The 27,360-nt window shown below is 37.7% G+C and overlaps 1 long non-coding RNA gene across 5 annotated transcripts in view; it reads right to left on the reverse strand.

Annotated features, from left to right (window-relative positions):
* Window positions 1–512: 512 nt before the first annotated feature.
* LOC306665452 overlaps window positions 513–27,360 on the reverse strand; it is a 61,505-nt gene continuing 34,657 nt past the window's right edge. For 2 of the 5 annotated variants that reach the window (XR_013765023.1, XR_013765025.1), the window contains one exon: window positions 15,220–21,682. This is a non-coding gene — a long non-coding RNA (uncharacterized lncRNA). Of the gene's footprint in view, window positions 743–8,784; window positions 10,762–15,219; window positions 21,683–27,360 lie in introns of those variants that run through there. The other 3 variants (XR_013765021.1, XR_013765022.1, XR_013765024.1) reach the window with 3 other exon arrangements.

Raw genomic sequence — 27,360 nt, forward strand, 5'->3', positions numbered from 1 at the left:
TAATTCCAGCTTTTTTTTTCTTTATTTTTTATTATAGCAAATACACATATCCCTGTTTTCTGGCATGAATTTCTTAAGGTTTGTACATGTTTTTCTTGTCTAGTCTATTTAAAGAAGAAGACCTTTGTGTGTGTGTGTGTGTGTGTGTGTGTGTGTGTCCTAGAAATTTTTATGTGAGACATTGTTGGGCTGCATCTCATTATAATATCCCTCCTTATTAATTTCTAGTGAATAAGAGAGTCTTCCTTGTATGTAGAATGTCTTTTATATGTGTCTACAATGATTTAAAGTTGCTCATTCAGATTGATCTTTTCAGAATGAACTTTCTTTTATTTGATATTTGATTAACGATGTCACCATAACTTTAAACAATTGAGTTTTTCTTCATTCTTATGGAAGTTTCATTTTAATTTTGAAAATTATCAGTAGTATCATAGATTCTTTTTAGAGCAAATAATGCTTTTCAAATACATTTTCAAATACATTTTTCGATGTTTGAAATTTTCCAGAAGAAAGTAACCATATTCACCATTTTAGAGCCTCATTCTGCTTCTGCCTCTTGTTTCAATGAATCATGTATTTTCACTGTTAATTAAAGAGGACTTGTCATCTTTTCTGTCTCATGCCTCCAAATCTTTTTTTCTGATTTCTCAAATACTTCCTTGGACTTGAGAGGATGGAAACATGCACCTTGACGTCAGTCAGACCGGCGCTCAGGGCACCCTTACCCCACCATCCTTCTCTGCAGAGTAAACGATGTACTTAGTTTCATCTCAGATACTGCATTTGTAAAGTGGAGATGATATTCTCACAGCTTAACTGTGGAAATTAAATGAGATCAGTGCCTAGCATTAAATATATAGGTTCTTTAGATTTAATAAATAATCATTTTAATAAGATGACATTACAAATAAAAGTTAGTGATGATAGTAAGTGTTGGGGTTGTCATATGAATATTACCTTAGAGTTAGGTGAACCTAAGAGTTGTTATTTAACTTTTCAAATAGTAGTATATCCTCAAATGTGTTTCTTGCTTAACAATGTAAATATCAATCCATTCTCAGATGTGTCTGATTTTCCTTCATAAACTTTCTGCTTAGCAATGCAATGGATTGCCTCTGTGCCCAATAAAGATGTTGTTGAGGAAATAGGCATCCATCTGTGACCAGCTGCTCCCTGACCGCCTCATTTCTGAAGCCTCCCTGGACTCTGCCAAGAGGCATTAGAACTTCCTTATTTGTGTTCTCCTACGATTCTCTATATTAAAGTAACTGACCAACATGATTGTAGCATTTAACTTGCAGATCTCACTCCCAGAATGAAGCATTCTATTTTCCTACATGTTTAATTCCTCTTTCCTCCTGCCCCTAACAGTATCCCTGCCACATATTAGCTGCCTTTTTTTTTTTTTATTGTAAACAAATGGGATACATGTTGTTTCTCTGTACATGGCGTAAAGGCATACCATTTGTGTAATCATAAATTTACATAGAGTAATGTTGTTTGATTCATTCTGTTATTTTTCCCTTCACCCCACCCCTCCCACCCCTCTTTTCCCTCTATACACAGCTTCCTTCCTCCATACTTGCCCCCCTCCCTAACCCTAACTCTAACCCTAACACTAACCCTTCCCTCCCCCCATTATGTGTCATCATCCACTTATTAGCGATATCATTAGTCCTTTGGCTTTTTGAGATTGGCTTATCTCACTTAGCATGATATTCTCCAATTTCATCCATTTGCCTGCAAATGCCTAATTTTATCATTCTTTATGAATGAGTAATATTCCATTGTGTATATATATATATATATATATATATATATATATATATATATATATACACACCACAGTTTCTTTATCCATTCATCAATTGAAGGGCATCTAGGTTGGTTCCACCATCTGGCTATGGTGAATTGAGCAGCTATGAACATTGATGTGGCTGTATCTCTGTAGTATGCTGATTTTAAGTCCTTTGGGTATAGGCCAAGGAGTGGGATAGCTGGGTCAAATGGTGGTTCCATTCCAAGCTTTCTAAGGAATCTCCACACTGCTTTCCAGAGTGGCTGCACTAATTTGCAGCCCCACCAGCAATGTATAAGTGTACCTTTCTCCCCACATCCTCGCCAACACCTGTTGTTGCTCGTATTCTTGATAATCGCCATTCTAATTGGGGTGAGATGGAATCTTAGGGTGGTTTTGATTTGCATTTCTCTTATTACTAGAGATGTTGAACATTTTTCCATATATTTGTTGATTGCTTGTAGATCTTCTTCTGTGAAGTGTCTGTTCATTTCCTTAGCCCATTTGTCGATTGGATTATTTGCATTCTTGGTGTAGAGTTTTTTGATTTCTTTATAGATTCTGGAGATTAGTGCTCTATCTGAAATATGATTGGCAAAGATATTCTCCCACTCTGTAGGCTCTTTCTTCGCTTTGCTGATAGTTTCCTTTGCTGAGAGAAAGCTTTTTAGTTTGAATCTATCCCAGTGGTTGATGCTAGCTTTTATTTCTTGTGCTATGGGAGTCCTGTTAAGGAAGTCTGGTCCTAAGCCGACATGTTGAAGATCTGGACCTACTTTTTCTTCTATAATCTGCAGGGTCTCTGGTCTGATTCTGAGGTCCTTAATCCATTTTGAGTTTAGTTTCGTGCATGGTGAGAGATATTGGTTTAGTTTCATTCTGTTGCATATGGATTTTCAATTCTCCCAGCACCATTTGTTGAAGAGGCTATCTTTTCTCCATTGCATATTTTTGGCCCCTTTGTCTAGTATGAGAAAATTGTATTTATTTGGGTTTGTGTCCGTGTCCTCTATTCTGTACCATTGATCTACCTTTCTATTTTGGTACCAATACCATACCGTTTTTGTTACTATTGCTTTGTAGTAGAGTTGAAGATCTGGTATTGCAATACCCCCTGTTTCACTCTTCCTGTGAAGGATTGCTTTCACTATTCTGGGTTTCTTATTCTTCCAGATGAATTTCATAATTGCTTGCTCTATTTCTGTAAGGTATGTCATTGGGATTTTAATTGGAATTGCATTGAATTTGTATAGCACTTTAGGTAGTATGGCCATTTTGACAATATTAATTCTTCCTATCCAAGAACATGGAAGATCTTTCCATCTTCTAAGGTGTTCTTTAATTTCTTTCTTTAGTGTTGTATAGTGGGAACATTCCTTAACATTGTAAAGGCCATTTATGCTAAGCCCATGGCTAATATCATTCTAAATGGTGAAAAACTGAAAGCATTCCCCCTAAAAACTAGAACAAGGCAGGGATGCCCTCTTTCACCACTTCTATTTAACATTGTTCTTGAGACTCTAGTCAGAGCAATTAGACAAACCAAAGAAATTAAAGGGATACGAATTGGAAAAGAAGAACTCAAACTATCCCTGTTGGCTGATGACATGATTATATATTTAGAGGAACCTGGAAATTCCACCAGAAAACTCTTAGAACTCATAAGTGAATTTAGTAAAGTAGCAGGTTACAAGATCAATGCTCATAAATCCAATGTATTTTTATACATAAGTGATGAATCTTCAGAAAGAGAAATTAGGAAAACTACCCCATTCACAATAGCCTCAAAAAAAATAAAATACTTGGGAATCAATCTCACAAAAGAGGTGAAAGTCCTCTACAATGAGAAATATTAGCTGCTTAAAAGGGTGTGATTTCCTACCTGAATGAATGACTGAATGACCCTGCTCATTTAAGAGTTTTTTTTATTTTTTGATAGCTCTGTTAATCTGGCCTTAATAGAGACAAAAGTCCACAACTCTTTCTAACCTCCCAGTTATATCACTAAATATTCAGGTTTTATGATAGTTTGTTGGTGGATTCTTCTTATGTTTCTGGGAAAGCTGGCTTGCAGTTATTCCAATTTTATAAGTGGCAAACTTGAGCAAATGAAAATCACATTATTCATCCAATTTTCTCCCACCTGAGAGAGGATAATACTTACAGTATGTATCTGTCAAACAAGTGAAAACATTAATACCATAAGGAGCATATTTTATATTGGTAAAGTAAGTCTTTTGAAGAATTATGTGCAGTCAGATACTAAAAAATGGAACTTAAATAAGTCGGAAAAATTTTTCCCTACACTGCCCTTCCCCATAATTTTGTCCACATCTCTCACTGTGTTTTAAACTCTCAACTTCCCATTATTGTGAATAGCTACCTTTTGACCAGAGTCAATATATTACAGCAGCACTAGACACATCAGTGTAGCTCCAGTCTTCACTAAATAGAATTGAAAACAGCAGAAGCCCAAGATAAGTAAGAAGATTATCAGATAGTAACCTAGTAACACCAGCCAGGCACTTGTACTCTAGTTACCTTTCCCCCTTGCTAAGCTTTCTGTGATGTCACACACCTCATGAGTCACGTTTTACTTGCTAAAGGAGTGCACCTGCATCTGCACCACCACAAACACTCTCAGAAGAAAATCAGAGGTACGTTGCAATATCTACCTTGAAAAATCATGGTTAGAGGATGATCAACTTGGGAACAGTATTGTAAAATTGCTTCTGCTGCTCACTCTAGATGCAAGTGAGGCACAGTAATGAGCCAATGTGACCCATGGAGTTTAGCTACTCGAAAGGGCGTTTCTCCCTGTATTTTCTCTAATGTGCACTGAAAATTTGGTTGTGTTTTTAATTATGAGAAACTTTTTAAAAACAATACAAGTAGAACACTAGGGGTTAAGATAGAGTAAAAGCATTTCACGCTTACCAAACTATATAAAATGACCCCATAGGAAACATCACATTTCCTACTTGGAGGAGTGTTACCTGAAGAAGAGCCAATGTGAATTCATGAATGCTTTTACTTCTCCACTCATTTCTTCAACAAATACTATTTAAGCACCTACTGTGTGCTGGGGACTACGGAGTACTATTGAAACACAGAGGAAAGCAAGAGATGTTGACCCAGTTCTCATGAGGATGACAATCTAGGGAGGAGACAATAACCAAACTAACAGAAAATAAAATGACACATGCAATAATCATAGAAGTGATGAACAGAAAAGGAAGAGTTCAGAGATCGATGAGAGAGAAAAAATCTGGTGTTAGGAAAGTCTTCCTAGAAGCAATGGTTGAGGTAGAGGACAAGTTAGTCTACAGTGGGTTGAAGGAAGGATGAGTGGAATGGAGGGAATGACTCATGCAAAGGCATTGGGTGTAAAAGGTGCTGGGGTGCTGAAAGGAAAGGCAGTAACAGAAAATAAGACGGAGAGTCAGTGGAGTTGACAGCATCCAAGCCTTTCCTTGCAAGCATAGGAGAGCATAATGTAGGAAACTCTTCCTAGAAATAGAAAATTTGCATACATATACCCAATGAAAATACCTACTTGAAATTCTGAGTTATACATGCTGATAGACATAAGAAACAGTACTAATATCCTCACCTGTGTATCTCTTGCTGTCCTGGGGAATTGTGGAAATCTAAGGTAGCACCCATGCAAAAGAATTTGGATTGACCACAAAAGGAATCTTACTCCACACATTTGACAAACATTTTCACACTAATTCATTCAGTCAAGAACTATTTACTAAATTTCATCTATGTGTCACATATGGGATGAAAGAGGACCTAGATCTGGGAGAACAGAAGGAATGAAATTGAGGGGCAGAAGAGTCAGACCCTGAAACTGATTCTGTATAACCTCCTTTTTACCTGCAGTTGTTCATTTAATATTTCTAGGAGTTTACTGCAGTAAGTGTTATTAGGTGCATTTTAAAGATGAGAAAATAGACACTCTTCAAGTTCAAAATGTTGTCCATGTAAATGCTGCAGCTAGGGTTCTGACCCAGTTCTTAGGGACTCCAAGTCCCTTTTCCTTTTCATCACTTTTAAAATGTAAATCTAAAAATTTTAATTGACAAATAAAATTTATATATATTTATTGTGTACAACATGATGGTTTGATTTATGCATGTATTAGAATGAGTAAATCAAGCTAATTCACAGTCCTTTATTTCACATGTGTGTGTGTGTGTGTGTGTGTGTGTGTGTGTATGTGTGTGTACATGTGTAGTGAGAACATTTAAAATCTACTCAGTCAGGTGCAGTGGTGTGCATCTGTAACTCCAACCATTGGGAAGGTAAGTAAGCAGGAAGTTGGAAAGTGGATGCCAGTCTGGGCAACTTAGTGAGACCCTGTCTAAAAATAAAAATTAAAAAGGGTTGGAATGGAAGAATGACCCTGGGTTCAATCTCCAGTACCAACAAATAAATAAATAAATATATCAATAAATAGATTTACTTTCAGAATATTCAAGTACATAATAGATTGTTATTAACTATACTCTTCGTGATATATAATTAGTCTTCTAAATGTATTCTCTGGCCCAATTGAAATTTTATATCTTTTGACCAGCAACTTCCTAATTTAATCCCACCTCACTCCAGTCCCTGATGACCACCATGCTACTCTGCTTCTATGAGTTCAATCTTTTTGGATCCCACATGTAAGTGAGTCTTAACAGTATTTGTCTTTTTGTGCATGCCTTATTAAGTATTTATCTGTGTTGTTACAAATGACAGACTGACAGATTTCCTTATTTTATAAGGTTGAATAATATTCCATGGATTACAATGTGTGTACATGTCACGTTTTCATTATCTGTTCAAATGTTGATGGAGATTAGGTCGATTCCATATTGACTATTCTGAATAAAGCTGCAATGAACAAGGCAGTGCCTATATCTCTTCAACTTTCTGACTTCATTTCCTCCCTTTTCATTACACTGTGATCCCTGTCCATGTGTTACCTCCCTCCTTCTTAATTAGGCACTAGCACAATGATCACTGTGCCCCTTGACAACACTCTCAGGCCAACAATTAAACCTTATTAGTGTCTGGGACAATTTGACCAAGTGAAAAGAAGTTACTGGAGTCTTTCTTGGGAGCATAAGCAAATAATAATGATAATAATAATTTTAAAAAGAACAGCATGAGAAATGAGCAGGAGGGAATGGGAGGAGAGAGAGGGGGAAGGCTATACTTGCACAAACCATTTTGGAGTCAGGTAGTGCCTTCTAAATTAAATATTCTAGCCAGATAAAACTGACTGAAGAGATAAATAGTGCACTGACTTGTTCCATATTATGTCTACACACCCCAGACTCCTCAGGAAAGGGTCATGATACATAACGGTGGCCACAAAGAAGAGGGGGTGAGGAAAGGATAAGGATCCATCAAAACATAGTGCATGCAAGAAAGACTTGAACCCAAGAAATCGACTCATTGGTCAAGAAGGGTTGATAGGTAAGGATGAGGGGACAGTGGAGTAGATAGGGCAGAAGTCCTCTCTTTCATTCCTCCCTCCATTAGATGCCTTCAGCACAAGACTAAGCGCAGAGTAGAAGTAAAGGCCTTTTCAACCTTGGAGGACTGGAGTTCCTACAAGTGTCTGCTTTGGGGAAAGAATGTAGATGTTCAGCCTCTTGGGCCTGGAAGATCCCAAACCTAATGGACTCATAAGTCACACCCCTCACCCTAATGGACTCATAAGTCCATTAGGGTGAGGGGTGTGACACAACCACATACATGCCTCTGGGAACATCTAGACATTTAGGATTATTTTTCTGTATGACTTATTTTTTTAAAAAAAGCATCATTGGTAGAACACATTTCAATTTTTTTTCTTGTTTTGTATGCTAAATGCTTGGAGAGACCCGTACTCTAGCATATCTGCAGTTCATAGTACTCTTCCCTCCACTTCCCTGATAATGTGACATAGCCACAGTGACGCATGATGTTTATCTGGTTTCCATAAAAAGACTACCTGATAGCTGGTGAGGCCTCAGAACTCGGCAAACAGATGTAACAGGGCCTTGACTGCTCTCACCTCACTTCCTTGTAGTGCTGGGAATGGCTCTTTGCCACTAACTGCAGGAGGCTCAGTTCTGCTACACTTGGAAATCTTCTATTCTCTCCACCAGTGAACTCAGAAGGATTTTTGTTTTCAGTGTTCTGTTTAGATGTCTGTTGTCATTTCCATTCCCTGATTCTGAGTCATCTCTACAAATTCTCCACCTTCCTTGCAGAAAAGGTGTGGAATGATTTCCCCTATGTTGTGTGATGTCAGAGAAGATTAACCCTAATCAGTCACAGTTATCCATTTTGGCCAAACACTTAGAAATCAGGTGGCCAAAATTGTCTCAGAAGGACAATATTGCCTAGAAAGATGGCAAGACTTTTAGCATTTTAAAATTTCCCTGAAGCAGAAAAGAACAGTTTTTCCACCCAGGTAAGTAAATATATCTGCTAAGTTTGAGTTCTCAAACTAATAAGTTTTTGATCATAGCCGAGAGAACCCTAGACATTTCCAGGGTGGGGCTGTACTAGTACATACTGCAAATCTCCCCCTTAAAACCCCACCTTAATGCTGTGCTAGGATTTTGGGTTTTGGCAATAAAACATAAGATAAAAAAGATTTTCAAAAATGTCTGAAAACCACCAGAGCTGAGAGCATCTCTTGTTCTGTCTCTTTCTTACATAATTCTCCTAGTTATCTTCAGTTCAAGGTTCAGTTTCATAGCTTACATGGGGTTGAAGTGTTTTGAGTGTTATTAAAGGAGCAGTGATTGTCATCCAAGGAAGTTCACGGAATGTCAGTGGCATGCAGGTACAAACACGGTATTGACCCTGCTTCCTTGGTTCATAGTCCAAATCTAATGTTTATTGGTGCAAGAAGAAGGCAGCAATATACAGAGAGAGAGAGAGAGAGAGAGAGAGAGAGAGAGAGAGAGAGAGAGAGAGAAATATAAGATTGTTGGTGATATTCATCTTCAATGATGAACAATGATTGAATACATACCAATACATTGCAAAAAAACCAAGTTGAAATTCATAAAAAATATTTTATTCACAGGCTGGTCACTGGATTTTTATTTATGACATAAAAACCCCCAAAATGGTAAATATTATTAATAGTGGAGTATTTCCATAAATTAAAACACATTTACATGTTGGGATATTTGACAAGAGTTTTTAATATGATGTTCTCATAGTATTTGTAATCACATGGGGGAATATGTTAATATCATGGCTTGTGAACAAAATCAGGATTAAAAACACATACAAAATAGAATCTCACTTAGGTACATAAATCTATACATTGAAAAAAGTAGGAAGCATAAAATTCAACAAATTTTGGTTATTTCGTTTTTCATTCATTCAACTCTTTGGTATTACCTATAATGCCGATATAGTATAAAAATCAATTTAAGGGCTGCGGTTGTAGCTCAGTGGTAGAGTGCTTGCCTAGCCTGTGTGGGGCACTGGGTTTGATCCTCAGCACCACATAAAAATAAATAAATAAAAATATTGTGTCCATCTACAACTAAAAAAATTTGGTCATTCATCAAATTCTAAAGTAGAGCAGTCACATAATGGACAGAAATTCCACTAACTATCTACTTCTTCCTGATGACTTTAATTTTTATGCATACATATTCTTAGAATTTTGGTTTTTAAGGTCCTGAATTAGTTACTCTCTCTGAAGTATTCATCTCTAGGAAGCTGGGAAGTCTAAAAGCTTTTTCAAGTTTGTAATAGAGATACAAAGATGAAATCTGTAGCTAGCAATACCAGCCCTGTCTTTAGCAGTGCACTGCTGAACTCAAATGATTTGGCCAGACTGCAGATTTCTTCCTGGGATAGTGAATTTTGATGTTCGCTAGGTTGTGTGGTGGGTGGCTGGCTCCTACCTACTCTGGGTCAGAAGGAACAGGCCCCAGTCAAATTTACATCAACTCTCCCTGTGAAGTGATTTTATGGCTTCCAAAGGTCACATGAATTAAGAGGCTGGCTGAGGCTTTTATGTGGAAAATGGTGATATAATATGAAAGGTCATATTTTTTTCTAAATAGTTGCCTCATATAAAATGTGCTTTTATAAGCTCCATTATAAAAGCCTTGTGATCTTGCAGCATTAGAACAGCCTGGGATTAAAGAATCAGAACTGCCAATCTGCCACTGAGTTGCTGGGTGGGTTTGAGCAAATTTAACCATGAGAATCTCAATTGACTTTATAATAAATGGACCATTGTTATGCTATATCTGGCAACCAATTAATTATTGTCAGGGGCCTAGAAAACAAAGTGTTAAATGAATGCTTTCTGATGATTATCATCTGTATCATATATTTAACCTAAACTATCATCTGAAATACTTTTATAGTATTATATATAGTACCTATTTCATAAGGAGCTATTGCATTGCCTCAATGTTTTATATAATTTCTGTTTCCAGGAAGAATCACAGTACTTTTGTATTTTTAAAAAACATTTTATTTATTTATCTTTAGTTGTAGATGGACACAATACCTTTATTTATTTATTTTTTATGTGGTGCTGAGGATTGAACCCAGTGCCTCACATGTGCTAGGTGAGTACTCTACCACTGAGCCATAACCCCAAGTCCCAGTACTTTTGTGTTTTAACTTGGTGTCTTAATATCTAATTTTTGTTTGTAAATTAAAACACTGGGAGTCTTCCATGGATGTTGAAAAGATGATATGTTGTTTTAACTTCCAAATGAAATATAAAGAGGAAAAAACCCTACATAAAATGTACCAGACTTTCCCATTCAAATGGAGAACATTTAGAATACATACTGTACCCGTTAATGTGCAGTATCCAAGGATTTTATTGTTCAACATGCAATATTCCTGTACGACCATTAGCTTGGCAAATAATCAGGGCAGCTGGTTAATCATTAGCCATTATGCAGCCTTTGACTATAGACCTGTGATGAAAATCAGAGATGGATGAAAGAAAGGAATGCTGAGGGAGAAAGAAAAGTTTTCCAAGATAATTGCATTAGACCATGTTGCTACCTTGATAAGTCTCAACCCTCAATTTCCAATACTTCACAGTCATGTTCAGTAAGAAGACTTGCCTCTAGAAAGCATTTTCATGCCCTTGCCCAATCAGTGGATGAACTAGAACCATTGGCCCAAGATCAAACATTTTTTTTTTTTTTTTCAGAGAAAGGGTTTCTTGGAGAATTTGTTACAATTTTTTCCCTGAACAAAATCCAAAACCACTTGCAATATAATGTCAAAGGGGGAAAACATATATATCTATATATGTATGCAATGAGCTTGACTTGATCAAAATAGGTACATGTCTAGGAAAGAGACTGCAATGGAATATTAAAAAATGTTAATGATGTTTATCCCCAGATCATAGGTTATTTGTGTTTTCATTTTCTTTTTAGATCTTTTCATAAGCTTTTTAAAAACTGAGATATAATTCACATTCCATAAAATTCACATTTGTAAGTGTAAACTTCAGTGGTTTTAAGTATTCACAAGGATGAGCAACTAATACCTCCACCTACTGCTTACCTGAAAGAAACTGTGCCCACAGTGGTCATTCCCTGTGCCTTCTTGCCCCAGCTCCTGAGAACCGCTAAGCTGCTTTCTGTTTTCATGGAGTTGCCTATTCTGGACACTATATAAATTGAAACATGCAATCTATGGTCTTTTGTGTCCATCTTATATCATTTAGTGTAATATTTTCAAGGCTTATCTATGTTGAATCTTGTATTAGTACTGTATTACTTTTTATGACTAAATACTATTCCATTGTGTGCATATACCATATTTTGTTCATCCACTTGTCAATTAATCCACACTTGTATTTCCACTTATTGACTATTTTGAATAATGCTGCTATGAACATGTGTGTATATGTTTTTGAATGGAAATATTCAATTCTCTTTTGCATGTACATAGGAGTGGAATTATTTGATCTTATTGTAACTGTTTTTGAAGGACTATCAAAATATTTTTCACAGTGGCTATATAATTTTGCATTGCTACCAATAATTTATGAGCATTTTTTTTACATCTCTGACAGTGGCATTTTTCCATTTGTTTTTCCCCCAGTGCTGACAATTGAGCTCAGGGCTTTGTATATGCTAGGCAAGTACTCTACCACAGAGTTACATCCCTAATCCTATCCATCATCCATCTTTTTGATTTTAGTCATCCCAAAGAGTGAAATCTGTATAATATTGTCACTTTGATTTTTCTTTCTCTTGTGGTTAATTATATTGAGCATTATTGTGAAAATTTAAAAAAATATTCAATTTTTATCAAATGTTTTTTATGTATCTATTGATATGATCATGTGGATTTTGTTCATTTTATTATTATTTTTGTATTTTAAGAACTGAGTTGGAGAGACCCAAGTTTCCAGTTTTCTAGGTGATCAATTAAAACAACAAGCCATATACACAATGAAATATTACTCAGTTTTAAAGAAGAATGAAATTATGGCATTTTCAGGTAAATGGATGGAGCTAGAGAATAAGTGAATGAGCTAAGGGGATGGAGCATGAGCTAAGTAAAATAAACCAACCCCAAAAAACCAAAGACTGAATGCTTTCTCTGATAAGCAGATGCTGATCCATAGTCAGGGTGCGGGGGCAGGTAGGGAAGAATGAAGGAACTTTGGATTGTGCAGAGTGGAGTGAGAAGAGGGGTGGGGTGGTGGAGATGGGAAGGACAGTAGAATGAGACAGACATTAGTAGCCATGTACATGTATGATTACACTACTGGTGTGACTCAGCACTGTGTACAGCCAGAGGAAGGAGAAGTTATGTTCCATTTGTATCAAAATGCATTCTACTGTCATGTATAACCAATTAAAACAATTTTTTTAAAAAAGAGACAATCTATAGATTGAGAGAAAATATCTACCAATCATGCATCAGATAGATATTGGACCAATATTTAAAATATACAAGAAACTCAAACTACTCAAGAATAAGAAAATAAACCCATCAAAAAATGGGTAAAGACATGAATAGACATTTCTTAATAGAAGGTATTACAATAGCCAATATATGAAAAAGTGTTCAACATCTCTAACCATCAAAGAAATGAAAGTTCAAACCATAAGGAGATATTATTACATACCTGTTACATTGTCTATTATAGAAAGATAAATGATGGTATGCATTGGGAAGGAGGTGCGGAAAAGGGAACCCTCATAGACTGTTGGTGGTATTGTAAATATTTCTAGTGTTCTACTGCACAGGATGGTGACTATAGGTAAAAAAAAAATAAGTTAAAGAGGGAATTTTAAAGGTTCTTACTACAAAGAAATGATAAGAATCTGAGGTGACCAATATGTTAATTAGCCTGATTAGATCATTCCACAATGCATGCATGTATTGAAATATTGCATTATACTCCATGAATATGTATAATTCTCTCTCAATTAAAAATAAGATAAAACTTTAAAAAAATTTAATTCTAAAACTATAAATGTTATGGTCTTTCTTTAAAAAAATAAAAACAACAAGCCAAAGTGAAAGTGACAATCAAGTCTTTAATCACTTATGGTGATAGTATAAACAGTAGGCTAAACAGGAAAATGTACTAACTTTCCCAATATTCCATTTCCCACATGTAAAAGTGCTTGGAGAAGTTAATGATCATCTATGTCCTTCACAGAAGCCTTTACAGGTAATGCTGTGTTCTTGAAAATTTGTTGGCAAATCAGACCACTTTAGAGTGAAGGCAAAAGTATGCTGTTTAAATCAATTCTCTCCTGAATCCTGTTTTAAGATGAGGAAATGAACCTCTCATTATTGGATGTAAATTCAGAATTTTTGTATAGTAGATTTTTTTAAAATAGAGTTACATCAGTACCTCTTCCTGAGAGCACATTTAAAAGAAAAATTGTGCTTTTGGGTAAAGTCTTGTGTAGGCGTTATTTACACTACTGATGTAAAACATTGTTTACATTCCAAAGTTAACTTACACCAGCTTTGAAAGGGTTCCAGAGAATTAGGTTGCCTGTTATCTATCACTACCATTACCAAGGCAGTTGCAAAATTCTCACTGAAGCCCATTTAAGGGGCAGCATTTACAAGGATCAGAAACAACGCAGAGACTCCATAGCCTCCACACAGAGACCTTGAATACATGCATTTTCTCATTCCCTAGTTCAGCCCTCTCTGGCCAGTGAAACTCAATTTTCGATCTTCTCTCAGTGGGAAAGAAGATAGGAAATGAGCAGAAAGCCCAGCTCTGATCTTGACTGCATTTTTTTGGGATGGTCAATCATTTATTGCATGCTTATACAATGCCAACCACTTTCCAAGTATTATTTGTTTAACTGCACAAATCTATAAAATAGGTACTATGACCATCCAATCTGAAAAAATGAAGCTTGGTGAAGTTAAACAATTTGTTCAAGCTCACTTACCTGGTAATTGGTGTAGCCGGGAGAAAACCTAAGTTCTCTCGACTATGGTATTCTTCTTTAAAAAATGTAGCATCCTACAGGATAGAGGAGGACACTAACAAAGAAGAGGTCTGAACATTGGTGGCAAGGGAATTGAGGCAGTGCTGATGGTAGCCCCACAGAATTTTGTGTTTTATAATGACTCCAAGCTCCTTTTTGGATATTAGGTACTACGTGGCATTTCTTGGCTAGAGTATTAAGTTGTTGGCATAAGATCCTTCACTAGCACTGTCTTCCCTGGTGAAGTGATCAGCCATGTTAAAAGAACATGTTGAAATAAAAATAGAACAGGATCATAAAGGGTACCTGGTAGAATCACCTTGACTAGCAGTACACTGAGTGAGGCAGAAAAAAATGTTTGTTAATTTGAACCACTATGATTTGTGGGTTGTTTGACAACATAGCATAGGCCTAGGTATTCAGAGTATGATAACTTCTCCCTGTGTAAAGCATTCATTAATTTTTCTACATAATATTTACAAAGCAAGATTATGGCAATTTGTAGAAGGGTGTGAGAATTGGGGCCAGCATACAGTGAGTTTTAATGAGAACATAGGCTTCATCTCCAACTTGAGCTCAGCTGTTGCAAGTGTGCATAGAATAGAATTGGGATTTTCTCTGTTCTAGATCAATAAAAATCCTAATTAGTTGACCTTTCAATTCTACTTCAAAATATTGTTTTTTATTTATTCTTGATTTTCATTTGCTTTTCCTTTGCCCAAATACTCTGGCAGAGGATGCTTGCCATATGTTTTATGAATTAACCAATAAATTCATTCATCAGAATTGTTTGTTCATTATAGCCAATTCTCATGAACCCATTAGGGTAGGACCAAGGGAATAATAAACGTGAATCTCAATTATGCTGCCTTGGCCCAGCTACCTCTCTGTTTGGATAGTTTCATGACAAAAGGTTGCTATTATTATTTTATCATTATCATCATCATCATCATCATCATCATCATCATCAGTTCCTCTCTGAAATGGCTGGCTTAACCTTCACACATGAGCAAATTCAGGAGTTTAATTTTCTAAGAAAAGAAACTGAAACTTCTCTACCAGTTATTCAAATGGATTATTTCATGCCTCATTAGCATTGATTATCTGGAGGAGGAAGTATGATAGTCCTTCAAATGGGTTACTGCATATAGCTAACAGTTGGAAACAAGCTGTGCTTCAAGCAAACAAATGAAAATAGCAAAGGGACTTTAACCTGGAAGCTTAGACAAAGAGATTGGAGGTTGCAGGTGATGAGGGAGGTCACAGAGGTCAAATCTTATGGAATATTGTAAGCACCCTTAGTTCTCAACTGGGTCTCAGCATCTGGTAATGTTTCTTTCCCCCTTCTTCCTTCCTTGCTCCCTCCCTTTCTCTCTTTCTTTTCCTTTCCCTCCCTCCCTCCCTCCCTCCCTCCCTTCCTTCCTTCCTTCCTTTGGTTTTCTGGTGAGAAATACTAATACTTCTTATTGAAACCTAGGCAAAGAATGACCAACACAGGGAAAACATTTCATTTTTTAAAAGTCTGTCCCTCTTAAATAGATTTGTTAAATTGATTTGGACCATAAAGAGTCAGAGAAGGATACACTTTTTCAGAAAAAGTGAATTCCTTCTACAAAGCTTTCATTAATTTATTTATTCACTCTACAAGTATTTATTGACTATCTACTATGTGCCAGGAGTTCTGAAAGTGCTCAGAATAAACAACAAATATGACACATTTATTTCCTAAACATCTTTTACTCTGTTGGGTTTATCTTTAGCATTTAAAACTTCTAGGGAGTAAGACAGAGTTGAGAGGTATTTTCTTATAGTGATGTGTGTTCCTCTCGTCACAGATGGAGGGTGCTGAAAAGCATCACAGAGGAAGTAGTAGTGAAGAAGAAAAAATATAGTACCCAGATCCATACCACCTGTCCATCAGCTTTGCTGTTCTTTGCCTGACTTCTTGTTTCCTTTGTGCACATTGAACATGAGATCTAGGGAGAGGTGAAAATGACATGAGACTTTCTCAGGCACAGTAGAATGGTGGTGATATTCTTAACACATGCAGGAATACAGGAGGAAGAGCTGACAGTGGATCAGTACCAGATACATGGATTTGGAAGTTCCTATGTCCTATCTAGGAGATTTGGGGAGGTAGTAGATTTCTTTAAAAATCTGGAAGAGTGGCATGTGTTTGTTTAATTCCTGCACATGTTCGACACTGCCAGTTGCTAGGGACATAGGAACAAATAAACATGTAGGAAGACATACATGTTGTTACTTCAGAAATGACTCCTATACCCTCTTAACTGGTTTTGAAGCAGGAAGTAGTGAGCATGCTTAAGTCGAATACAGTTTAATAAATGGACTATCTACAAAGGAGCTCACAGGGTAAAAGCAAACCAAGATGGTCAGTATTCCAGAGCTAAGTATAGCAGGAAGTCATTACCAAGAGGACAGAGTGGTTAACCGTCCCCAGAGAATAAGTAGAGAGTCTTGTGGAGACAGCCATCTCATAGGAATCATGGCCTTTAATAGGGCAAACATGACCCTTGGAGTCTTTCCAGAGAGGGAGCCCAACTTCTGCTCCTGCTTCCATTAGTCCAACCAGAATCACACGTGTGAAGAAGTCTTTTGATAAGAGCTTTCCAGCATGGGCTCAAGCGGGGTCAGAAGTTGGGGAGTGGATCTAAAGGGATAAACAAAAGCTGTCCATCACACATACATTAACACATGGAACTTCACAATAGCCTGATAATGATAATAATGGCAACAACTAAGCTAGACTGGGCACATACCATGTGTCAAGCAGTGTATCAGTGCTTTCTGTCTCTGAATATTCCTAATAGCCTTATGAAGTGGGTACTATAATCCACAGTTTTATGAAGGAACACATGGATGATTGTAAATATCAATTTTCTCTTTCACCCTGCTAAGAGTGGCAGAGCTGCAGTATGACCCAAGCAGTCTGTTACTAGCACCACAGTGTTTTGCTGCCTGCCCATTTTCCTTACAGAAAGACTGATGTTTAGAATGTTTAAGGGATGGCGTCAAGACTGTGAGATAACAATCCTATGACGAGCTCAGATTTCTGTTTATGTCTTATACTTTGTCATGACATCTTGCAGTTTTGAGGGAAGGGGAAGAGAAGGTCATGGGAACACCAAGGCAGTTTGACCTGAAATAAGGGTATAGTCCATTTTCTTCAGGCTAAGGAGGAAGCATGAGCATAATTGTGGAGGTGAAAAGAGGAGTCTGATCAGGCTAGAGTCAGAAGAGGGTGTTGGAGGAGCTACTGGAAACAACATTTAAGAGATCAAAGGGAAAAAAGATGCCAGAGAAGTCAGCTCTGTAAAAGGAAGAAGAGAATTTAAAGAAAAGAGAACCAGAAAAGGCTGAGAGGCATTAAGTCATACAGTAAGAAAACAGTGATAGGGACGGTAACAGCAGTTGTCTGACTTCAAAAGTAATGCTCTTTCTAGGAAAGCACACAACTTTTCTTTATGTACCCCCTTTACTACACATCAGGAGAACTACAGTCTTCTAGAATTCCACACCCTTCTCTGAGTATCATCAGGAACATGTAGAGGCTGGGTTCTCAGTTGCCTGATGAAAAATTCTATTTTCCTGCCCCCCCCCCCCCATCTAATTCCCTTCTCCCTACCTCTTCTTCCATACTTTTCTTTCCTAATTGTGGCTTGAAATATTTTCAGTTCCAATGAACATACTATCTGTCTTTGTCCATTTGTAGTACTCTAACAAGATACCATAGACTGGTAATTCATAAACAATAGGAATTTATTGTCCAAGATCAAAGTGCTGGCCTCTGTGGAGAAGGCAACTCTTTCCTTCCAACTGATGCCTTGATGCTCTCCTCTGCAGAGCAAGAACCCTACATTCTCACATGGCAGAAGGGCAAAAAGGTCAACTCCCTCTCTTAAGTTCTATTATAATTGTATTAATCCATGCAAGAGAGTAGAGGCTTGCCACCTAACCAGCTCCCAAAATTCCTCACTTCCAAACATTCTTGCACTGGGGATTAAGTTCCCTACATATGAATTTTGGGACCCTCATTCAGACTATAGTAATATATATTCCTTTAGCTTATATCGTTTAGTCCCTACTATGCTAGTTATTGTTTCTGTCTGCTGGAGACAGAGCAGCTAACAGAGAGGAATCCCTGCTTTCATAAAAAAAAAAAAAAAAAAAATGGAACAAATTTGAAGTCTTTCAACTGGTGGTACGTGCTATGGGGAAAAAAATAACTAAAAAAGTAGTTTTATGGAGGTGGCAATTTTAAATAGAGAAGTCAGCAGATAACATTTGAAAAAGGCCTGTTGGATAGGATGAAGGGCCATAAGAACCTCTGGGAAGGACTATCACTTAGGTACCATCAGGAGCAAAGGCATGACGACTCTCTCTTATTCTAAGTGAAATGGAAAGCCATTGGAGATTTTCCCTAGAGAAAGTGAATGACTCAGAGCAAGTTGTAAAAGGCTGGCCCTGGCTGCAGCGAGAATGGGAAATGGGTGTGAGGCCAGGAGCAAGAGCCCGATTAGGAGACTGTTGCAGTAATGTGGGGGAGAAATTCTGGAAACTGTTGGAAATGGTGAAAAGGTCAGCTTCTGAATGTATTTTGAAAACAGAGCCAACAAGATTTACTACTGGATAGGATGTGGGACAGAAAGAGGAATCACAGATGAGGTCATAACTTTTGGCTAGGACACTGGAAAGGCAAAGTAGCTATTTTCTGAGTTGGTGAAGATCATGGCAAGGGTGGTTAGTTTTGAGCATGATGGGTTTGAGATGCCCATTAAACATCCAAGGACAGATTTCCAGTAGGCAGTTAGACATGGGGGTTTGGGAGTCCTGGCTGGAGCAAAAAATGTGGAACTTACAGCAGGTAGGTGTTATTTAAAACCATGAGACTTCTGAGAAGGTGTACATAGTGAAGTGCTGACTTGGCTGCCCTCCCACTTCAGAGGGAATATACACGAGTGAACCAAGCCAGGGGAAGAGACCATAGGAAGTAGTTTGAACACTAATCTTTCCCAAAGATTATAGCCACCTCTCAGATCCAATTTCTGCAATGCAAAATGCACAGTCTGGCCAGTGGCTTCGTGACTTTCCAACAAAGTAATGTGTTTTGAGTCCATGACTTGGTGATATCTGCTAGTAGGTGGGAGGCAGGAGTCTAGAAATTTTTTTTTTTTTTTTCGTACCAGGGATTGAACTCAGGGCACTTGACTACTGAGCCACATCCCCAGCCCTATTTTACACAGTATTTAGAAACAGGCTCTCACTGAGTTGCTTAGCACCTTACTTTTTTGCTAAGGCTGGCGTTGAACTCATGATCCTCCTGCCTCAGTTCCCAAGCTGCTGGTATTGTAGGCGTGTGCCACCATGCCTGACTCCTGGTTTTGGGTTTTATTCTTCAACCCATTAGTGCTCCCTATTCAGTCAGCTTTTTCTCAGCTTATATGTTCAGGGTATTCACAGTCCTAGACCTTGATGTTGTGACCCTGGATTTTTCTTTTATTCATAAATATGAGCTTCACCTTCTGGAAGATCACTGGTATACTGGACCTGACTACTAGTGGCTCATGGGAGCCAATTTTAGATTTTCAGGACTTTTTCAAGCAGGATGACAAGCAGAACCATTTTTGAAATTAAATTATATGTGTATATGTCATATTAGAACAAATCTATAAATATTTAAAACTCATCACTTAACTAATTATTTTACTACATATTATTGTTGTATGTACTCTTGAGATATTTTTAAACCCAATTTTATCTGTACTCTGAAAATACTACATAATTGTGTCTCTCTTCCCAACTCTGCTTTCAGGGACTTCAAGTCAATACTTAAAATAACCATAAGAAAGTATTTACACCATGGAAATTGTCAAGCAGTACAAATCAGGCCAAATTTCCTTGAAAAGTCTGTTTAAGCCTTTACTAGCACACTGTTTAGCAATGTTATCCTTTGGCCTGCATCATAACTAGCTGACAGAAACCAAAAATGACAATGATAGACCATCACATGGAGATGAGTTCAGAACCACTCTTCCCTAATTCCTGATAAGATATTAACTTGATTATATTTTAAAAATAAGTCTAAGTATATGCTGCATGCCATTTTCAGAGACCGACTTTGAAGCCACCATACTTACAATCTTCATCTCTTGATTTTCCATCAGCAGTGACAGATTCTGATGGGCTATGCCACAGGAAGTCAGCAGAACCATGCTTCAAGGACTACCCTGGAAAACAGTTTGACATTTTGAGTCAGTGTTTCCTGACTTCCACCCAACGAGAAACTCTGTATAAAAATACAATTGAACAGAGCATATAGTTTTTCTCCAGAGCTCAAGGAGCATGTAAAGAGAAATAATATAAAAGTAGAACAGCGGGAAGATGGTTCTTGAGGGAGCAAAAAACATTTAAATTCCATTTAAAAAAACAAAGGCATGCTTTGTAATGGATCAGTCCTTTGCCATCCAGGGTTCAGATTGGAACCTACATGGGTGGAAGACAGCGCCCATGTAGGTAAAACCAAATGAGGCTCACTTTCCCCTGCCAGGTTTCCTGAAGCTAACCTTTTTCCTTCCTTTTTACATGCCCTTCCCACAAATAGAGCTGGTAAAAAGTATCTGTTACAATGACCTGGACTTTATCATTCACGGCAAATCTTTCTAAATTATAGGCTTTTCCTCATAGAGACCATTTACGGGGGGCATAATGCAAGGCTGTGTTCAACCATGCCACTCTTTGAACTAGCTGTACCATGTTATTACCACACTAAACTGGAGTGGCCAGTTTTTCTATAAATAAAAATCCTCCTCACTGGGTAGATGAAAATCTTTAGTAGCAGTTCCTGCGTTATTGATTTTCTGGTTTCTAGCTTCTCTGCTGGGACTGACTTTTGAGTTGTTTTGAAAAGAGAAGTCTTGTAAACACTTGACTGTTGCCGGACTCAAGAAAAATCCGATTAGCAGGGAGTCAATAACATTATTACTCAGCTGGGTTCCTTGTAATTTCCTTGTAATTCTTCCATCTCTGGGCCAGGTGTGTGGATGTGGGTGAGGAGGTTTCAAAGAGATGATCTGTTCTTCCTGGATTCCAGTTGTTTCTTCGCAACAGTCCTTTAATTTTTGCACGTTGAAATGGAGCTAATAAAGACAGCTTGAACACAAATGGCCTTCTCTCTGTGAAGGAGAACACAGCAGAGATGGTCAGCTTTGGCTAAGGTGGTTAGAAGTTTAATCAGCCACTCTGGGAGACAGTCCATCACCCACAGGGAATGAAGTCCAGGAACTGCTAGGTGCCGGATGGCTCTTCACAGGGCAGCACACGTCCACACCCATTTCACATCTTCAGGGCAGCAGTTGTGCTGATACTGTTTGTCTTCTTTTCTCTAAAATGCTGTAAGAGACATATGCAAGGTAATAAGAGGTAGGACATCTTATAAAGAGCTCAGATGCCATCTGACTTCCTTTATGGTCATTTCCTGGGTCTCTACAGCTATCTGACCCTAGAAACAACTTCCTGGCCAAGATCTCCTTGTCAGAAACCTGTGTGTCCAAGGTGAAGTCACATGTGGGTCATCACTGACTTCTAATCTCTCACATCCATTCGGATGTTGGTTTCTTTTGAACTGGCCCTCAGTTCAAAATTAACCTGTGCATTCTTGCCTTAGGGGCTGGTTGAATATGTTGCCCTAAATCAAACTTCTCATGGTTGCGTTCCTTCTGCTTCTTAATGTCCTCTACTTTTGCTAGGGTGGGCCTGCTTGACAGCAGTAAGTGATCACTGATGACTGAGTCCCTTGATGTGTGCCCAGGTGTTGGCCTTTCACTCATTATAGCCTGGTTGTCAACCCTCTACACAGCTGAATTAAGAGCTTTTAAGAAATATTTATGCCTGCCCCTATGCTTAGGAATTCAGATTTGGTTGGTATTTTGTGGCATTGACAGTTTTTAATTTAAAGTACTTGTTATAGGCTGAATTATGTCTCCCTAAAATTCATATGTTAAAGTCATATACCCCCATCAATAACTCAGAATGTGACTATATTTAGAGATACTTTAAAGAGGTAATTAAATTAAAATGAGGTCATTAAAGTAGACCCTAATTCAATATAGCTAGAATTCTTATGAAAAGAGGAAATAAAGACATAAAGACATACATAAAGAAGAAAAACCATGTGAAGATACACAGCAGATTGCTGTCTTTAAGTCAAGGAAAAAAACCTCAGAAGAAAGAGTGTTGACTCCCAACACTTTGACCTCAGATCCTTATTCTCTATAACTGTAAAAAAAAAATCAATTTTTGCTTAAACCTCAGTCTGTGGCACTTGTTATTTCAGCCCTACTAAGCTGATAACGAACTTCAGTAGATTCAGTAGGGAGCCAGGAGTAGAAATTACTAATCTAGCAGTTCTCAAAATTTTAGCATTCATGAAATCACTTGGAGGATAATTTGATCTCTCAGAATTTCTCTCTCTCTCTCTCTCTCTCTCTCTCTCTCTCTCTCTCTCTCTCTCTCTCTCTCTCTCTCTCTCTCTCTCTCTCTCTTTTATATATTTTTTTATTTGGTACCAGGGATTGAACCCAGGGGCACTTACCCACTGAGTCACATCCCCAGCTCTTTTGATTTTTTAATTAAGAAAGGGTCTTGCTTAGTTGCTTAGGGCTTCAATATGTTGCTGAGTCTGGCTTTGAACTTGGGATCCTCCTGTCTCAGCCTCCTGAGTCACTGGGATTACAGGAGTGCACCACCAGGCCTGCTGTTTCATATTTGCAGAGTACTTTGCAGTGTTCTCAGAAGACATGTCTGACACCCTCACTTGTGTACTTTATTTCTGTGAGGCTACTGGCACTGAAACTTTTAAATTCATTCTTCCTGATATCTATTTCTTTGTTTCTGGATTGGATGATGCATCCAGCCCTTTGCTTGCTTGACAAACCCATTCTTGGAATCACCCTAAAGAGAAGACCATCTTGTTTTATCCAATCCACTTTAGTGAATTTCTTGTCAGCCATTTTTATGAACCCAATGAATGAGATAATGTGAGGCATGAATTAACAAAAGCAATAAATGATTGTTCAGTCAATTAAAATCTGAAAATATATTCTACACAGAATATGCTTTTGTGTATGCCATGACTTCTGGGTTGCATGATCCCACTCTTCACCTAACTTGGACTTTGAAATTCAGTTCAAAGGCTTATTCTGAACTGAATTTAGGCCCTAGCAGAATCCATAACTGTGCTCTTTCCTCCCTTTGCTTTGAAATTCAGTGGTTATTGATTTAGTAATCCTATCAATAAGAGCCAACCTTTAGAGAGCCCTGTGCAAAGTGCATCCGAATAGATAATCTCATTTAAACGTTGCAAGAGTCAGAGTCACAGGGGCTGGGAGGGAAGGAGGGAGGATTAAACACTAAACTTTTCAGCCCTATCTGGAACCATTCATATCAGAACATCTGGAGGTAATTCCTAGGAATTAACCCATTTTGAGTCCCCTTGTGTTTTTGATGTGTAGCCCAGATTGAGAATCAAAGGGTCTATATCTATAGCACAAAACATAAACTTTCTTCTGATCAAACAAACTCTTACAACATGAAGGAGATTTAAAAATAGCTCAGAAAGTTCTCCAGTCATGGTGTCTCCTTTCCCATCCCACACTATGTTTTGTCTCTCAAACTTCTCAATTCTTCTCTATAGTATAGGATCCACTCTTCTTCCACCTACCTCCTAGACTAAAACACATTCAGTTTCTTTTCAGGACTACTGATTTTCTTCCCCAATTACCACCGAGCCTGGCAAACAAAAATAATAGCTATTCTTAAACCAGCTCTTGGGGAATCTCAGTGCATCCCAATACTAGTATCATCACTGTCTCTTCAAAGAAAGTGAAGTCCTGGAGGGGACAGTCTTGTTTTGTAGTTTTTAATCTTTGGTTACACTTATTCAACAAATGAGATCATATTACTTGCTCAGTAAGGAGGCTGGGGCATAGATAATGCAGGGATTTGTCAACTGGATTGATGATTTTGGAATTTCTCTGTAGGGTGCCATTGAAAGATTCTATACTGGGGAGTTACAGGTTCAAAATAGCATTTGCCAAAAAATAATGCACTGCTGTTGAATTCAAGGGAACAAGAATTAGGAGACTGGGAAGCAAAGGTGAGGAATTTGGTGAAACAGATGGAAAAATATATTAAAAGTAGCACCGATAAGATGTTTAAGATGGTACATCACTCACTACTCTGTGTTTTTGCTCATAAAATTATTAGACCTCACTCTGTAAGAGGACTTCTGTGTTTTAAAGTATGCTGTAAAACAAAAACATTTAAAATTTTTCTAGATGGCAGAATTTAATTACTTACCAACCTTGCTTTCCTTTAGAACTTAAACACAAGCTTGGCTGTTAAGGAATGAGAGTGAAGTGCCAAAGGTAATTACCCTTTTATTTAATTACCTTTGATTTCCAGTTACATTTTTGGTTTAAGAATGATTTTCTTTTCCTGATCACCACTGATTTCTCATGTAAGTGTTCAATTAACACAAAATTGTTTCACATCCAACAAAAAGTAAGAAGTTTTAAGTCAGCAGGAAGCAAGAGCAAAAATTAAAATAAGTCCTAAGCTCTTCCTTTTGTAGATAACTCCGCATGTGCTCATTATACTTTAAGTTCTTAAAAGTTATTAAATCGACTGACATGGACAGGTTACAATGTAGTAGAAATTCTAAGGACTACACACTCATATCACTCATAAGTTACTGCTTGGGGTTCACCTGACTTCCTTTTCCAGTAGAATCTTAAAGGAGTCAGCACAGAGACCCTGGAAGCCATTGATATGCTACAGCACCCCTAGGCCACTCCTAACTCAGGCCCATAATCTTGACCTCATTTTAATCTCTCTCCTTTGATTTTCCAAAGTGTCCTGATTTAGACTATGTTATTTGATCATCCTACCTCTGAAGGACAAGCAAATGCTTGTATTGTGGATGAGACAATATTCTTCAAAATAAAACAGTTCACTTTTTCTTTCTATCTTGATTCTCCTGATGATGGCAGGTCTTGCACTTCAGTGAGTTAGGGCTGGGCATGGCCAGGGGAAAGGATGTTGGGGTGGGGAAGTCAGTGTTCCAAAACTGAACTTCTCAAGTCCTTAGTATAGATTATGGGAGCAATGGAAGAGATAAATGAAGTCTACTATGAATATCAGTGTGTCCAAATAAAAAATATTGACAAAAACTAGTCACTCTTCCTGAGACCCAGATCTTAACATCTTATTGGCAAAAACCAGATTAGAAACTGCTTGGAAAATTCCAGCAAACAAATGATAAAAGTCATAATCACCAAGGAGTCAATGAGATGAGTATGGGTAAGAAGCTGAGGACACTGGAAAACCAAGTTGGGTGGACTCCAAGCAGGGGACAGCCTGGTGAGAGGCAGGACTCTGCCCTCAGTGTGCGTGGGCTGACGTCACTGCCACACCTCTTCTGGAGCTGACAGCTGCATCATTCTCCAACAACTGGATTAACCTCTCTATCCCTTGCTTTTCCAGATTGGAAAATGAGAAGAATTAAGCTGTTTCCCTAGCATATCCCTGATAAAGAAAGGCTTTCTTTTACAAATGGAAGTCTTATTTCAGGATTTATTTATTTTTCCTAATTAGAAACTTCTGAAAGAGAGGAAATAAACCTGTGTCACTACTGTATTTATGGAATATTTTTCTTAGACTAAGTTAAAGAAACTCCAAAATTGTGTTGTAATTTTTATCTTAAAAAATCTATAATTTAGTGCTGAGGGATATAGCTTGGTAGTGGAGCATGTGCTTAGCATGCACAAGGCTCTGGGTTTAATCCAGAGCACCAAAAGATAAATAAATTAAAATAAATTTAAATTTTAAAAATCCATGATTTTGATTTAGTTGACACATGAACACCCTTACAAACTGAATGAAATCGATACTTCTTTTTGTGGCTTCACAAATGCATCTGTATAAGGAAAAAAAAAATTCTTTTTGTATCCCTGAAAGTAGAAGTCTAGATTCATTTTTAGAATGTTTATACAAACACAGAGAACATTTGAGGAACTCACTGATTTCAAATCCCAGAAGTCAGCAAAAAAAAAAAAAAAAAAAAAAAAAAAAAAAAAACAAACTGTTTAGTTTAAAAAGCAAGCGTAATAGATTTCTAAATCAGTCTGTTGTGGAGTGCCAGTGTCCCTAAACCAAAGTCACAGATATTTGAACATATAAAATGAGTAAATGTTCTTTTAAACCTCCTTTTCTAGAGCACTAGATCTTCTTACTTCTCTCCCCTGTTGTATCAATTATGATAGTGATGTATAGCCCAAAGCCTTGCTACCCAAAGTGGATTCCAACCTCATAGTGTGGACTCTGCCTGGGAGCCTATGAGAAACACACTCCCAGGCCACGTTCCAGAACTGCTGCATCCGACCCTGCATTTTAACAAGCTCTTCTGGGGTTTTTTTATGCACAGTCAAGTTCAAGGAGCACTAGATTAGAGAACACTTGGCTAGAATAGAAGAGATCATAACACAACTCAGTCAAACAGAGGAGCAAGTGGAATTAAACTGCCTTCTGCCTTGCCTCCAAATTAGAGTCCTCTAAGGCCCTCCCCTCTGCACACACTGACACCAGTCTCTGTCCCTCCTTACTGCTTGTTTTCATTATCATTGTCTTTCATGTTATCTGCATGACGGTGACCTGATTATGCTTAAACATTGCAAATGCTATTACTTTGCAAATTTTCAAATTTTCTCTGACATTACTTCACCCTCAACCCTACAAATGTGCTATTTACACAGTCCATATCTGTTTCCTTTTCTCTGAGACTCCTTCCTTCACCAAAGCAGACATAATATGAAGGAGAAGAATGGTTTGGCTTGGGAATGTACTGATTCTGGGAGTGCAGCCATGGGCCAGTGCCAGCCAGAATTGGATGAATGACACCAGGGGTAAAGTGGGACCCAGGATCTTCATTAACAAAAGCAGGGACATAGTTTTAGTCATGGCTAATGCAGAAATCTTTGGCAGCAAGAACCACAGCTGATGGGA

Source organism: Sciurus vulgaris, assembly GCF_902686455.1.
Source record: "Sciurus vulgaris genome assembly, chromosome: 7".
Lineage (NCBI taxonomy): Eukaryota > Metazoa > Chordata > Mammalia > Rodentia > Sciuridae > Sciurus > Sciurus vulgaris.